General features: G+C 44.0%; 1 pseudogene; it reads right to left on the reverse strand.

Annotated features, from left to right (window-relative positions):
• Positions 1–13,198: 13,198 nt before the first annotated feature.
• On the reverse strand, positions 13,199–15,929 carry LOC104996122 (annotated as a pseudogene).
• Between the last annotated feature and the right edge of the window lie 520 nt (positions 15,930–16,449).

Below are 16,449 nucleotides of genomic sequence, written 5' to 3' on the forward strand. Positions count from 1 at the left end.
TGCCAACAAAGGTCCGTCTAGTCAAGGCTATGGTTTTTCCTGTGGTCATGTATGGATGTGAGAGTTGGACTGTAAAGAAAGCTGAGTGATGAAGACTTGATGCTTTTGAACTGTGGTGTTGGAGAAGACTCTTGAAAGTGCCTTGGACTGCAAGGAGATCCAACCAGTCCATTCTGAAGGAGATCAGCCCTGGGATTTCTTTGGAAGGAATGATGCTAAAGCTGAAACTCCAGTACTTTGGCCACCTGATGCAAAGAGTTGACTCATTGGAAAAGACTCTGATGCTGGGAGGGATTGGGGGCAGGAGGAGAAGGGGACGACAGAGGATGAGATGGCTGGATGGCATCACTGACTCGATGGAGGTGAGTCTGAGTGAACTCTGGGAGATGGTGATGGACAGGGAGGCCTGGTGTGCTGCAATTCATGGTGTCGCAAAGAGTCGGACACAACTGAGCGACTGAACTGAACTGAAGCTGGGAATGTTTCTATGGGATCACAGCTTCTGTGAGATCCAAAAGGAGCACTGTTCTAAAGGCTTACCTTTCATCCCCTTGTAGTCAGTATCTCCAGTCGACTAATAAATCAAAAGAAATTTAAATCTGCTTAATAATGCTAGTGAGTATGTGATGAAAATTGTAGCCTCTTACACTGTTGATGGGATGTAAATTGGTACAGCCATTATGGAAAACAATATGTAGGTTCCTCCAAAGCTAAAAATAAAGTTGCTATATGGTCTAGCATCCCACTTCTATGCAAATATCCAGAAAAATCTATTATTCAAAAAGATACACACACCGTTATGTTCATAGCATTATTTACAATAGCCAAGAATGGAAACAGCCTAGATATTTATCTACAGAAGAATGAAAATAAAGATGAGTTTTATATACATATATAGGTAAAGAATATTAAAGAATATATAGCTCAGTTGGTAAACAATCTGCCTGCAAGCAGGAGACCCTGGTTGGATTCCTGGGTCAGGAATATTTGCTGGAGAAGCAATAGGTTACATGCTCCCAGTATTCTGGGGCTTCCCTTCTTGCTCAACTGGTAAAGAATCTGCCTGCAATTCGGGAGACCTGAGTTCAATCCTGGCTTGGGAAGATCACCTGGAGAAGGGAAAGGCTACCCACTCCAGTATTCTGGCCTAGAGAATTCCATGGACATAGTCCATGGGATCCCAAAGAGTCAGACACGACTGAGTGATTTTCACTTTCACTTTCACTGGAGCACACCAGGCTTCCTGTCCATCACCAACTCCCGGAGCTTGCTCAAACTTATGTCCATTGAGTCAGTGATGCCATCCAACTATCTCATCCTCTGTTGTCCCCTTTTCCTTCTGCCTTCAATCTTTCCCAGCATCAGGGTCTTTTCCAAGGAAGTCAGTTCTTCAAGTCAGATGGTCAAAGTATTGGAGCTTCAGCTTCAGCAGCAGTCCTTCCAATGAATACTCAGGACTGATTGCCTTTAGGATTGACTTGTTGGATCTCCTTGCAGTCCAAGGGACTCTCAAGAATCTTCTCCAACACCACAGTTCAAAAGCATCAGTTCTTCGGTGCTCAGCTTTCTGGCTATGGGAAAAGCCATAGCTTTGACTAAACAGACCTTTGTTGGCAAAGTAATGTCTCTGCTTTTTAATATGCTGTATAAGTTGGTTCATGGGGTCGCAAAGAGTCAGACACGACTGAGCGACTGAACGGAACTAAACTGAACTGATAGGTTGGTCACAGCTTTTCCTCCATGGAGCAAGCGTCTTTTCACTTCACGGCTGCAGTCACCATCTGCAGTGATTTTGGAGCCCAAGAAAATAAAGTCTTTCGCTGTTCCAATTGTTTCCCCATCTATTTGCCAAGCAGTGGTGGAACCGGATGCCATGATTTTCGTTTTTTGAATGCTGAATTTTAAGCCAGCTTTTTCACTTTCCTCTTTCACTTTCATCAAGAGATCTTTAGTTTTTCTTCACTTTCTACCATAAGGGTGGTGTCATCTGAATACCAGAGTTTATTGATATTTCTCCTGGCAATCTTGATTCCAGCTTGTGCTTCATCCAGCCCAGTACTTCACATGACATACTTTGCACAGAAGTGAAATGCAGGGTGACAATATGCATCCTAGATGTACTCCTTTCCTGATTTGGAACCAGTCTGTTGTTCCATGTCCAGTTCTAACTGTTATTTCTTAACCTGCATACAGATTTCTCAGGAGGCAGGTCAGGTGGTCTGCTATTCCCATCTCTTTCAGAATTTTCCACAGTTTGTTGTGATCCACACAGTCAAAGGCTTTGGCATAGTCAATAAAGTGGAAGTAGTTTTTCTGGGACTCTCTCACTTTTTCTATGATAAATGGATGTTGGCAATTTGAGCTTTGGTTCCTCTGCCTTTTCTAAATCTAGCTTGAACATCTGGAAGTTCACAGTTCACATACTGTTGAAGCCTGGCTTGGAGAATTTTGAGAATTACTTTGCTAATGTGTAAGATGAATGCAACTGTGCAGCAGTTTGAACATTCTTTGGCATTGCCTTTCTTTGGGATTGGAAGGAAAACTGAACTTTTCCAGTCCTGTGGCCACTGCTGAGTTTTCCAAATTTTCTGGCAAATTGAGTGCATCACTTCACAGAATCATCATTTAGGATTTCAAATAGGTCAACTGGAATTCCATCACCTCCACTAGCTTTGTTCATTGTGACGCTTCCTAAGGCCCACTTGAGTGTGCACTCAAGGGTATCTGTCTCTAGGTGAGTGATCATACCATTGTAGTTATCTGGGTCCTGAAGATATTTTTTGTATAGTTCTTCTGTGTATTCTTGCCACCTCTTCTTAATATCTTCTGCTTCTGTTAGGTCCATACCATTTCTGTCCTTTATTGTGCCCATCTTTACATGAAATGTTCCCTTGGTATCTCTAATTTTCTTGAAGAGATCTCTAGTCTTTCCCATTCTATTGTTTTCCTCTATTTTTTTGCTCTGATCACTGAGGAAGACTTTCTTATCTCTCCTTACTATTCTTTGGGAACTCTGAATTCAGATGCTTATATCTTTCCTTTTCTCCTTTGTTTTTCACTTCTTATTTTCTCAGCTATTTTTAAGGCCACCTCAGACAACCATTTTGCTTTTTTGCATTTCTTTTTCTTGGGAGTGGTCTTGATCCCTGCCTCCTGTACAATGTCACAAGCCTCCATCCATAGTTCTTCAGGGACTCTATCAGATGTAATCCCTTGAATGTATTTGTCACTTTCACTGTATAATCGTAAGGGATTTGATTTAGGTCATACCTGAATGGTCTAGTGGTTTTCCATACTTTCTCCAATTTAAGTCTGAATTTGGCAATAAGAAGTTCATGATCTGAGCCATAGTCAGCTCCTGGTCTTGTTTTTGCTGACTGTATAGAGCTTCTCCATCTGCGGCTGCAAAGAATATAATCAATCTGATTTCGGTATTGACCATCTGGTGATGTCCATGTGTAGAGTCGTCTCTTGTGTGGTTGGAAAAGGGTGTTTGCTATGACCAGTGTGTTCTCTTGGCAAAACCCTGTTAACCTTTCCCCTGCTTCATTTTGTACTCCAAGGCCAAATTTGCTGTTACTCCGGGTATCTCTTGACTTCCTACTTTTGCATTTTAGCCCTCTATGATGAAAAAGACATCTTTTTTTGGTGTTAGTTCTAGAAGGTTGTAGGTCTTCATGTAACTTTTCAACTTCAACTTCTTTGACATTAGTGGTTGGGACATAGACTTTAATTACTGTGATCTTAGATGGTTTGCGTTGGAAACTAATAGAGATTATTCTGTCATTTTTGAGATTGCACTCAAGTACTGGATTTCAGACTCTTTTGTGGACTATGAGGACTACTCCATTTCTTGTAAGGTATTCTTGCCCACAGAAGTAGCAGCTGTAATGGTCATCTGCATTAAATTTGCCCATTCCAGTACATTTTAGTTCACTGATTCCTAAAATGTTGATGTTCACTCTTGTCATCTCCTGTTTTAACACTTCCAATTTACCTTGATTCATGGACCTAACATTCCATGTTCCTATGCAATATTGTTCTTTATAGCATTGGACTTTACTTCCATCACCAGTCACATCCACAACTGGGCATTGTTTTTGCTTTGGCTCTGTCTTTCTTTCTGGAATTATTTTTTCTGCTCTTCTCCAGTAGCATTTTGGGCACCTACTGACCTGGAGAGATCATCTTTCAGTGTCATTTTTTTTTCTTTGTCTTTTCATACTGTTAATGGGGTTATCAATGCAGGAATACTGAAGTGGTTTGCCATTCCCTTTTCCAGTGGACCACGTTTTATCAAAACTCTCCACTATGACCCATCTGCCTTGGGTGGCCCCACACAGCATGGCTCATAATTTCATTGAGTTAGAGAAGGCTGGGGCCCTTGTGATCAGTTTGATTAGTTTTCTGTGATTGTGGTTTTCATTCTGTCTGCCCGCTGATGGATAAGGATAAGAGGCTTATGGAAGCTTTCTGATGGGAGAGACGGACAGGAGTCTGTTAGGTCATATTAGACTTGATATGGTTACAACATAAAGTAAAAAGAAATATCAAGTACCAAATAGCACTTGCAACAAAATCCTATTGATGTAAAATTATATACATACTCATTCAAGAGCTAATGGTAAATTCCTCTTTCAAAATTTCAACTTTATACCTGGCATAGCAGGATTGTGGAGGTGCAAAGGCAATTTCAATGCCAACATCATCAAAACCAGGCACACAAACCAATGCAGGTCTCAGGTCTAGAACAACAAAGACATGCATTTTCCCTTCTGATTTTTTGAGGGTCATTGTGGGTCATATTAGAGTTTTTTTTTTAGAGTTCTTTGCTGAACACTTTTCTCATATCAGAGGCTATAGGGTTCCCAAATATATCCCACACACAATGTTTTAACAAAGAAAGTTTGTTGTCAGAGACAAAGAAAAAAAAAAGTTTTATACTAAATTTCCTCTGCACTGTCCCTTGGTGGAAAAACATTTAAAGAAAAATGTAGCAACACTGGTCCCAATTTCCTAAACGGCATCACTTGGCATTAATTAAAAAGCAGCTCACTGATGTGGGGTCCCATGCCCTCCAGATCTCCCTGCTCCTCTGTCATCCTTCACTCACCCAAACTGATCCTGGGGAATGTGGGGTTCCTTTCTCATGGAGAAAAATGCCAGACAATTTGACCTGAAGCTGGGGTGTTGTAACAGGAAGAGAATAATACTGTTTTCCCCATAACTTCAGTGGGCAATGGAGGGGACGACCCTCTGGTCTGAGTTGGGATCTTGGGTTTCACAAACCACGTTTACCCAAGATTCTTTTCCAATAGCTATGGGAGTTCAAATCAAGCATTTTTAAAAACAACAACAACATAAAGGCAGATTCAGGAGGGACCCAGGGCACCTACATTGTCACAAGAACCTCAAAAACAATTTATTTTTCCAATAAAGAACCAGAGACCCAGGGCATGAAATGAGCTGCCAGAAAGTTACTGGAAACTCCCAGGGAGCTCCAAAGGGTTTGTAAGTCAACAGAGTTTACCATTCTCTGAGCATTCCTATACCTATGATCAACTAAAGACCCCAGAAATTTTTCAAGAAAAAAAAAGAAAGTCATTGGATGGGGAAATCTGATCTGGATTTTCTTTCTCCTCTGCTCCATGGAGTTAGTGCCAATCAAAGAAATCCTGAGTATGAAGCCACAGCCAATGGAAAGAATCGTCAAACTGACCACCAGAGGACAGGCTTGTCCCAGCCAATAGGCTGAACTCCAGGCAGAGACACCCAAGGTGACCTTTAAAGTGCTGGCTTCTGTAATCAAAGCATCACACCTTGGCAGAGGGAATGACTGACCTGTGAGATTCTGCCTCAGGTTCTGATAGTCACTGTGGCCTTGGTTATGGTCTTGATTATGTTTGCAGCCTTTAGGTCAAACAACAGCCCTGCCATCTATGGAGAATTTATTCTGCACCATGCACTTGGCTCAGTGCGTTTTTATGAGTTAGGGATTATATGGTACTCATTCAATACAGTGAGAGAGAGACTCAGTGGAGAGCAGTAACTTCTCCCAAGGCACACAGCCTACTGATGGTGGAACTTGAAGTTCTGTTGTCAGTGCTTCTGAATATCAAACTGTGCTGTCCTAGCGCCCTCCAGTGTGTCGACTGACCACTGTGAGCTTTGTAATAAAATACTGGAGTCATAATTTCCTCTCTTATAAAAGGGAGAAGGAACAAGCATGAGGTTCAGGTATTTACCATGTTGCTTTCTCTTCAGAATCTGTTATTCCAAAAACTAGGCAGATAAAATAAAAGTGTAGTAGCTCTACTTACTGCAGTGGTTCCCAATGAGTAGTCCCCTGACCAGCAGCATCAGCATCCCTTGAGAATTTTTAAAAGAAGTGATTCTCAGCTTTTCCTCAGATCTACTCATTCAGAAACACAGAAGGACCAACATTGGTGTTTAATGAAAACCTTCCCCATCCCCTACCACATCTGGGGGATGTGCAGACAGTCATAGGCTCTGACAACCACTTATCTCACCTCCACCCCCAACCACTGTCCCTCCACCTTGTCAACTGCCTTGAAAGGAGTAGATGGATTTAAAGCTAAGCAATAGAATGTGTACTGAGCCCAGAGAACCCCTTCATTCAGTGTTCCTAACATTGACCAGGAGGCAGTGATCAAAACCATTCCCAAGAAAAAGAAATGCAAAAAGGCAAAGTAGTTGTCTGAGGAAGCTGAGAAAAGAAAAAAAGCAAAAGGCAAAGAGGAAAGGAAAATATAAACCCATCTGAATGCAGAGTTTCAAAGAATAGCAAGGAGAGAAAAGAAAGCCTTCTTAAGTGAACAATGCAAAGAAATAGAGGAAAACAAGAGAATGGGAAAGACTAGAAATCTCTATAAGAAAATTAGAGAAACATTTCATACAGAGATGGGCACAGGGAAGGAAAGAAATGGTATGAATCTAACAGAAGCAGAAAATATTAAGAAGAGGTGGCAAGAATACACAGAGAAACTGTACAAAAAGGTCTTAGTGACCCATAACCATGATGGTGTGATGCCTCACCTAGAGCCAGACATTCCGGAGTGTGAATTCAAGTGGCCTTTAGGAAGTGTTACTAAAGCAAAGCTACTGGAAGTGATGGAATTCCAGCTGAGCTATTTAAAAATCCAAAAAGATGATGCTATTAAAGTGCTGCACTCAATATGCCAGAAAATTTGGAAAACTCAGCAGCGGCCACAGGATTGGAAAATGTCAGTTTTCTTTCCAATCCCAAAGAAAGGCAATGCCAAAGAATGTTCGAACTATTGCTCAATCACACTCATTTCACATGTTAGCAAGCTAATGCTCAAATTCCTTCAAGCTAGGCTTCAACAGTACATATACCAAGAACTTGCAGTTGTATAAGCTGGATTTAGAAAAGGCAGAGGAACCAGACATAAAATTGCCAAAAAACGGTGGATCATAGGAAAATTGAGGGAATTAAAAAAAAATCTCCTTACGCTTCATTGACTATGAGGGAGACTTTGATTGTGTGGATCACAGCAAACTGTGTGGAAAATTCTTAAAGAAATGGGAATACCGTACCACCTACCCTGCCTTCTCAGATATCTGAATGCAGGTCAAGAAGCAGCATTTAGAACTAGACACGGAACAACAGAGTGGTTCAAAATTGGGAAAGGAGTACGTCAAGGCTATATATTGACATACTACTTATTTAATCTACACACAGAGTACATCATGGGAAATTTCAGGCTTGTTGAAGGTCAAGATGGAATAAAGATTGCTAGGACAAATAACAATAACTTCAGATATGCAGATCATAACACCTTAATGGCAGAAAGTGTATAGGAACTAAAGAGCCTCTAGATAAAGGTGAAAGAAGAGAGTGGCAAGGCTGGCATAAAACACACTTAAAAAACTGCAATTGTGGCATTATGTCCCATCACTTCATGGCAAATAGATGGGGAAAAAATGGAACTAGTGACAGATTTTATTTTCTTGGGCTCCAAAATCATTGTGAATGGTGACTGCAGTCATGAAATTAAAAGAGGCTTGTTCCTTGGAAGAAAAGCTATGAAGAACCTAGACAGCATATCAAAAAGCACACCTTGCTGACAAAGTTCCATATAGTCAAGCTATGGTTTTCCAGTAGTTATGTACAGATGTGAGAGTTGGACCATAAAAGAAGGCTGAGTGCCAAAGAATTGATGCTTTGGAACTGTAGTGTTGGAGAAGACCCTTGAGAGTCCCTTCGATGGCAAGGAGATCAAACCAGTCAATCCAAAGGAAATAAGTCCTGAATGTTCATTGGAATGACTGATGCTGAAATGGAAGCCCCAATATTTTGACCACCTGATGGGAAGAGCTAACTCATGGGAAAAGACCCTGATGGGGTCTTTTGGGATGGATCGAGGGCAGGAGGAGAAGAGGGTGACAAAGGATGAGATGGTTGGATGGCATCACCAACTCAATGGACATGAGTTTGAGCACACTTTGGGAAATAGTGAAGGACAGGGAAGGCTGGTGTGCTGCAGTCCGTGGGGTCACAAAGAGTCAGTCACAACTGATTGACTGAACAACAACTCAGTTCCACTTCCAATCTTCTCTTAAGCTTTTTCTTGGGGACAATATTTCACTTGACATTTCAGTAAACAAAGGGTGTTGCAGCCAAAAGGCCATTATCCACTGCAGTTCCCCTTCCCTCAAGATAGTCTGCCCTGAGGTAATTCAAGAAGGAGAAAACAGGATGGTTTCCTGAAGTAGTTAAGATGCATATCGTATGGATGACTTCAATAAGTCCAGACTCTTTCCATACATAAAAAGCCATGAGAAGGAACTTCCCTGGAAGTTCAGTGGCTAAGAATTCACCTGGTAGTGCAAGGGATACAGGTTGGATCCTTGGTCCAGGAAGATCCTACATGCTGTGTAGCAAATAAACCCATGCCCCACAAACACTGAGCACTCGACTAGAGACTGGGACCCATGACTACTGAAGCCCACATGCACTGGAGCCCGTGCTCTGCAATAAGAGAAGCCACCAAAATGAGAAACCAATGCACTTCAACTAGAGAGTAACCACTGCTCACCAGAACAAGAGAAAAGCTGTGATCAGCAAGGAAGGCCCAGCAGAGCCCCCCCCCCCAAAAAAAGGTAAAATAAAATTATAAAAATAAATAACAATTTTAAAAAGCATGAAAAGCATTAATTTGAAATGTATCATTTTTATAATATGCAGTAATCTTTTGATATTTTCTGAATTTTTTTCCAGCAAATGACCTTATGTACTCTAGCTCCCCTTATGAGAAGCCACCTTTCTGGCTAAAATCTTCTGTAAATTCACCAAATAAAACATTTGTCCTATTTTAGGTTCTGTATTTCTTATCATTTTACATGCTCTTCCAAGACATTTTCCCAATCCACAGTGTCCTTTTCCCATTCACCTGAGTTTCAGGGGTTACATGGAAACTGTCAGCTAAAACATTAGTCACCACCTGAAAGCAGAGAGTTATTTTATTTGGTGGAAATGTTTAGGACCGAAGCTGGGGAGACAGCATCTCAGAAACTCTGAGAAAACTACTCCAAGGAGGAAGGAAGGAGAGTCAGGCTATATACAAGTTTGTAACAAAGGGAGCAGGCAGTCTGAATATCAAAGATTACTGTGAGGTAAGAAAAGTCAGGTATCAAGTTAAATTTAGTTTTGTATGTATGGGAAGATGCAAGCCTCTGGGCTCACTAAATCCATTCCTTTCATGTGCACCTCAGCTCTCTGGGGCCAAATCCTGTCTCCTTGTTCACCTTAGGCAGTGGCAGACATGACAGATGGCTGCTTCTTTCATTCTCAGCTCCTCAGCAATCATCGCAGGGAATGGCGACATCTGCTGGATTGGAGGATTACATCACTGTGCAAGGATTTGTACTCAAGTGGCATTTACTGGACAGCATAATTGTTTTTTAATATTTATTATTTTGATTATTGGACTGCACTGGGTCTTAATCATGCATGTAGGATCGTTGATCTCCCTTGCGCCCCTGAGGGATCATTTAGTTGTGGCAGGTAAATGCTTAGTTGCAGGATATGGGATATAGTTCCTTGATCAGTGATTGAACTCGGGCCTCCTGCATTGGGAGCAAGGAGTTGTACCCACTGGCCCACCAGGGAAGCTCCAGGATAGCAAGAGTTATTAAAAATTCTAAAGTATACAGTCCTGATTAGGAAATTGATTTCTGTCCTCTGGCCTGACCTACCAGCGTGTGACCTAGGAGATCTAAGGCTCAGAATGTCTATCACTGAAGATGAATCCAGTCTCTCTTATTTCCTCCCACACCCAGTTTCCCTGTACTGGCTACTGGAACAGCCTAGGTGAACCTTGATTCATTGGTGACCCCCTGAAATATGTGAGTCCAATTTCTGTCCCTGGGTTTTGCTTTCCTCCCTGTTGTGAGCAATAGAGGGATAAAGACTTATGCTATTCACTAGGAAGGAGAAGATGGATTGGGGAGGGGAAAGCATCATGGAGTTCTTTCATGATAAGGAGATCTTTCTAAATAACTCTAGAGCCAATCCCTCAACAAGCAATATCTCACTGGATCCTACTAAAAATCTCATAAACTGTGTGTGCATCGTTCTATTCATTGTGGGGGAAACAAAGATCTGCCTAAGAGCTATATTTCATCCCTATATCCCCTTCCTCCACAGAATAAACAATTGCAGCCTCTGAATGCTTCTCAGTGAAACTTTATTTGGCTTCATTCTGTTTAGACGCACTGTGAGGATTAAATTTATGTGTCAACTTCACTGTGAGATGAGATGCCCAGATCTCGGGTCAAACATTCATTCTGAGGGAATCTGCAAGGGAATTCCTAGAGAAGATTAGCATTGGAATCAGTAGACTGAGTTAAGAGATCAGCCCTCACCAGTGTGGGAGGGCATTGTCTTATCCTCTGGGGGCCTGAATGGAACAAGGGCAATTGCTCTCCCTCTCTCTCTTCTTGGCCATGAATACTGGAGTTTCTGGTTCCTGAACCTTGAAACTCCAGGACATCTACAAGTGGTGCCCTAAATCTCTGTCCTTTAGCCTTAACTTAGAGCTACACCATCATTTCCCTGATTTTCAACCTTAATGTCTGAATTATACCATAATCTATCCTAGTTCTCTAAGCAACAAACAGCAGACAGTGAGACTGTTCAGCCTCTGTAATCAGAGGCTGTAATCAGCCTCTCTTCACCTGTCTGTATAACTGGTGAATCTTGAACAACCCATGGTTGAACTGCTCAGGGTCACTTAGACAAGGATATTTTTAACAGTGAATTTAGTCTGCATCATATGTAGTTGGTTGAATCTGAGGACGATAAGCTGAGGATAGGGAGAGCCAACTGTGAGGTATATGTAATACATAACATATGTTTGTTGTATATTTGAACATTCTGATATCCAGACAAGCTATCTTTGACCTTTCTGTTAGGGAAGGACTGGAAATGTAATGTGAATTATCAATTTATTCCAATATGACCAATCACCCAAAATGATATATATATATGGAATGTGGTATGGAAATAATAAATGCACGTTAAATGTTTTTGCTCTTTTAGCAATTTACTAAAAGGAATTTGGATGCCTGGCCACAACTAGATTATATCCATGAGGACCACTACTCACCCATGACAAGCATGGAATGGTGGGAACCAGATTCAACCTTATTGGCAGTGTGGAAAACATCTTGCAGAACTGAGGAGCTTGCCTTTGGCAGTGAAACATACAGAAACGCAAGCGACTGCAATGTACACATCCACTGGTACAAGCATGAAGAATACCCATGCCCCAGGTCATGGCCTGAGTCATCAGTGAGAGCCCTGCCAAGAGCTCTTCATTCCAGTGGGTCAGTGGATACACTTTGTGTTCCCGTTTGTGTTATTAATGCACTAAACAGCCAAAGAAATAAGCACAGAAGTGAGAATTGCCCCACAAGGCTTACATGGTGGCTCAGACAGTACAAAATCTTCCCGCAATGCAGGAGTCCAAGGTTTGATCCCTGAATCAGGAAGATACCCTGGAGAAGGGAATGGCTACCCACTGCAGTATTCTTGCCTGGAGAATCCCATGCATAGAAGAGCCTGGCGGGCTACAGTCCATGGGATTCCAGAGAGCCAAACATGACTAGGTGACTAACCACACACACACACATATACAAACACACACACAAACACAGGAGATGCCCCAGACAGAATAAAGAAATTATAGGAATGGTAAGGTTTTGAATCACGGACAACAGTGTGCCTAATTTTATCAGTAGCTGGAGATAACGGAGTCATAAATTGAACACAGAATAATACATCATGGAGGACAGCAGTTGATTTTCCATGATTGTCTCTTTATTTATTTCTGTTAATTATTTTTTATTGGACAATATCACATTATGTTCTTTTACAACAAAATAAACGTCACATCTATACATTTATCCAGTCTCATTTTAAATTTCTTTCCTGTTTAACTCACCAAGAGGATTCCTTTATTCCTAACAATTTCTTTTTTTTTAAATTTTTTTGAATTGTATTTTTATGTTTTTAGCACCAAAAACATTTTGTATTGGGGTATAGCCTATTAACAATGTTGTGATAGTTTCAGATGAACAGTGAAAGGACTCAGCCATATACATACATGTATCCCTCAAACCCCCCCTTCAATCCAGGCTGGCACATAACACTGAGCAGAGCTCCATGTACTATACAATAGTTCCTATTGGTTGTCACTCTACATAGCTGTAGGTACATGACCTTCCTAAAGTCCCCTGCCATCCTTTACCCTAGGCAACCCATGAGTTCGTTTTCTAAATCTGTGAGATTGTTTTGCAAGTAAGTTCATTTGTATCATTTCTTTGTAGACTCCATATACAAGGGCTGTCTTATGATATTTCCTGACCATTGCTTTACAACAATCTCCCCAGGGAAAAATCCAACACGTGGGTCCCCAGCCTGTAACCACCCAGGTCATATCAGATTCTAGAGGCACACGTCCATGAAAGTCCTATCCTCTCCCAGAATCTACATTCCGCCTGCAAACTTGTACCAACTCCACTATTGCCCTTTATTTTCTAAATCGCATTAAGATGTCTAAAACCTTGGGTCCGTGTTCCTTTCATGAAGTCCACAAGTTCTAGATTTCAGTTGCAAGGTGCACAGAAGAAAGCTTCTGATACAGGCCACCCCCTAGGCAGGGGCAGGACAGCTGTATACAATGGGCTCCATGTGATGGCATACATCCTCCCCACAGCGAGGACAGGGGCTGAGGCTTATCCAGATGATCCTGGGACGTCCCAAGTCTCTGAGAATCTCCAACAGCTGAGCCCGAAGCCGGGCAAGTCTCGCTTCCAGGAGAACACCCCGAGGTCTGTAAGTCTCCTGAGGGGCGGGATAACGCTCTTGCCTTAAACAGGGCAGCACAGCGGTGTGTCGCAGCAGCTTCTCCATGACGGCCGTGGACAGGAGGTTCCCACACAGGCTGACGGCCCTGAGCTGGGAGCAGCGGCTCAGGGCAGGCAGGAAGGCCTCCAGCTGGGAGTCCGTGATCCCACACGCGTCCAAGTCCACTTCCTGGAGGGTGGCTGCGACTTTCTCCAGCAGAACTTGGTGTAGCTCAGGCCTAAAGTCAGTCATGGTGACACCACTCAGATCCAGGCCCTTTAGCTGACTTGATGTTTGGGCTCTGGGACAGGGAAGTCAAGTGTGATTCTATAAGCCAGCAACTGGTTCTTGACAGGCTGTCTAAGGGGAACTTCAGGCACCTGAGGAGAAACCAAACAATTAGTTCTTGGGAACCGGGTGCCAGGTTGCATACAGCTGATAGACAAAAGCTTGCTACAAAGACTGATATGAGTCTGACCATCCACTGAGGGTCAACATGCCGATTTGCCCCGTCTCATTCTAGTCTGAGGGCTGTCAGCCTCACTGTGGCACCGAATCCCTGCACAGTGTCTCAAAGACACTCTCTCCTCATCTATCGAGCGGAGTACCACGTGCTCCACTTCCTTCTGAGGACGAGTGAAGATCATGGCATCGCAAGAACATGCTGTGAGGAGAGCCATAGAGCACCTCCATCAAGTGTGGGCATGATTGAATATTAGCGTGAGAAGGAGATCGAAAAATGGTTTCGGGTAAGGCTTCCTTCAGCCCCAGGTGGAGCCCCAGATCCTTCATCTCTGGCCAGGCCAGGCTCTAGGGAGACGTGCCTCAGGAACCAACTGTAGAGCACAACACCATCTCTTACAGACAGGGCAGGGCCTTTACCACAGGGTTCACTGAGGGCACCGACCTGGGGAGCACAGAGCTTCTCTTCAGGGATGCTCTGATCTGATGTCGTTTCCCCACTTCAGCCTCCTGTTCGCTTCCCTATGTTTACCATGATAACATAGATGCCTCCGAGTTAGGAGGAAATTACCGACTCTGGGAGGCCAACACCCCCAGATAATACTCCCTACCACCTCACGGGCCCCACTCGATCAGCTTCACCCCCTCCCTTGACTTGCGGGGTTGTGGGACACCACACCCCAGGACAGAGCACCGTGAGAGACGGTCCTTTGGACGTTCTAATGTTGTGTTTCAGGTTACCACACTCACCTGAGCATCTGGTCCAGGCAGCCTTCAAGGAAGGAAGGAGACTCCAGATGGAGATCCCGGAGGTGGCCCAGCCTCCGGAACTGGGAGGTGACTTGCACAACCTGATCGTGCTCCTGCTTCTTGAAGGCAGACACGTGGACGTGGGAGAGATGGAGTCTCTGCAAGTTACTCATCTCACCCAGGAAAGGAGCGAGTGTGGCCAGGGTGGACAGACTCCAGGGGCAACTCACTTGCACCTCCTGGATACAGTCCAGCTGCACCATGCTCAGGACCTTCACGATCTTGTCCATTGGCATGGAGACGATCTTCAGCTTCTTGCAACATAGGTGGATGGAAGACTTTCTCTGCTCCACCCACCGAAGGAAGTAGGTGAGGAAGTTGTCCAGGGTCCTTTTCTTCAGGCACAGGTCTAGAAAAACCTTCAGTGGAGTCGAGGGCTGCCTCGTCATTGACCTGGGCTCAGCCACTGCTGCCATCCGTGAGCCTGAGCACCCGTAACTGCTGGCTCCAGACCACATGCTCCAGAAGTTCTGGCCCGTCTTTCGTAAATCTAGCACCCGCAGTTTGCACCTCCTGGGAGAAGAAGGAAGAAGGAGATTGGTAATGATGTAGTACGATCCACACCGTCAGAAACAAACAAACAAACAGAAACCGAAAAAAAACAAAACCACAGCCTCCCATTGGGAAAACACACTGCCTACCTGTGCTGTAACTTAATCTTCCTGAGGTCACCAGCTGCCTTGCCCTCTTCCTTCTCTGCCTCACTTTCCTCCACCCCCCTTTGCCCTCTTTTCCTGCCTGATTGTCCACTCTAGTAAGTCTAAGCGTGATTGGGTGGGGGGAGCGGATATTCTAGAAGGCTCCCCTTCATTTAAGCCACCCTTCCACTACCAGAAGGTATTTCTCATAGCCAACCAAGGCTTCTTCGTTGCTCTCTTGAGAACCCTCTGATCTATCCCGTTCCATCTACGTTCTCTCAGCCCAGCCGTCTTCCTTGGCACTGCCAGGATTTGACCAGGTTCCCATGACCGACTCACCTGGATCGAACCTTCTGGGCAAGCAGAACATCCAGTGCTTCCAGCACGGCTTGTAGGGGCCCCACATGAGGCAGGTCAATCAGGGCCCCCAGAGGCAGGCGGACAAAGGGCCAGGTTTGCACCATGGCTTTGAGGGTCTCAGTCCGATATCCGTCAAAGGCTTCCAGGAAGAGGGGCGGGAAGAGCTCCGTGGGCAGACTCTCCAGAGTAGAAACGTCCAGGTCTTCGGCCCTCAGCAAGTGCCTTCCCGCCAGGTCAAGGAGTCTGGGTGGGGTCGGGGCACTCATCCTGACTCCGCTCCAAGACGACTCCTGTGGAAGCTGCCAGAGATCAAGGGATCCGTTTTAGACAATGCAGGAGCACACCTTACACGGTCTCCCTTCCCTTCCATGCAAGCCACTCAGGGCCAAGGGCACTGCGCTAGCGGGGGTGCAAGTGAGGCTCGTAGCCGTAGGAACACTAGACAGGGCCCAGTGGGGGACAAAGTGCTATCTCTCTGCCCGCTTGGAACAAAGCGTCTCACTCGTACCGAGGAGCCAAACACGAATGCCGACTGTGTGCTCGATATGCATTTTAAACACCCTGCAAAGAAGGCAAATTCCAAACCGATGTGTTTCATGAATGACGTCTGCTCCCTAAAGACATTTAAAATGATTCCAGCTACATCACTGATGAAAATGTGATGAGATTCAGGTAAAACTACCTTGAGAGGCCAAATCAGACCCTGAAATGCGTTCTTGGGAAAGAAATGATTTCATTGAAAACTCTCCTTGCCATCCAGAGGCACACGCTACCCTTCACCATTAG

The sequence above is a fragment of the Bison bison genome, unplaced genomic scaffold, assembly GCF_000754665.1.
Source record: "Bison bison bison isolate TAMUID 2011002044 unplaced genomic scaffold, Bison_UMD1.0 scf7180017864289, whole genome shotgun sequence".
Lineage (NCBI taxonomy): Eukaryota > Metazoa > Chordata > Mammalia > Artiodactyla > Bovidae > Bison > Bison bison.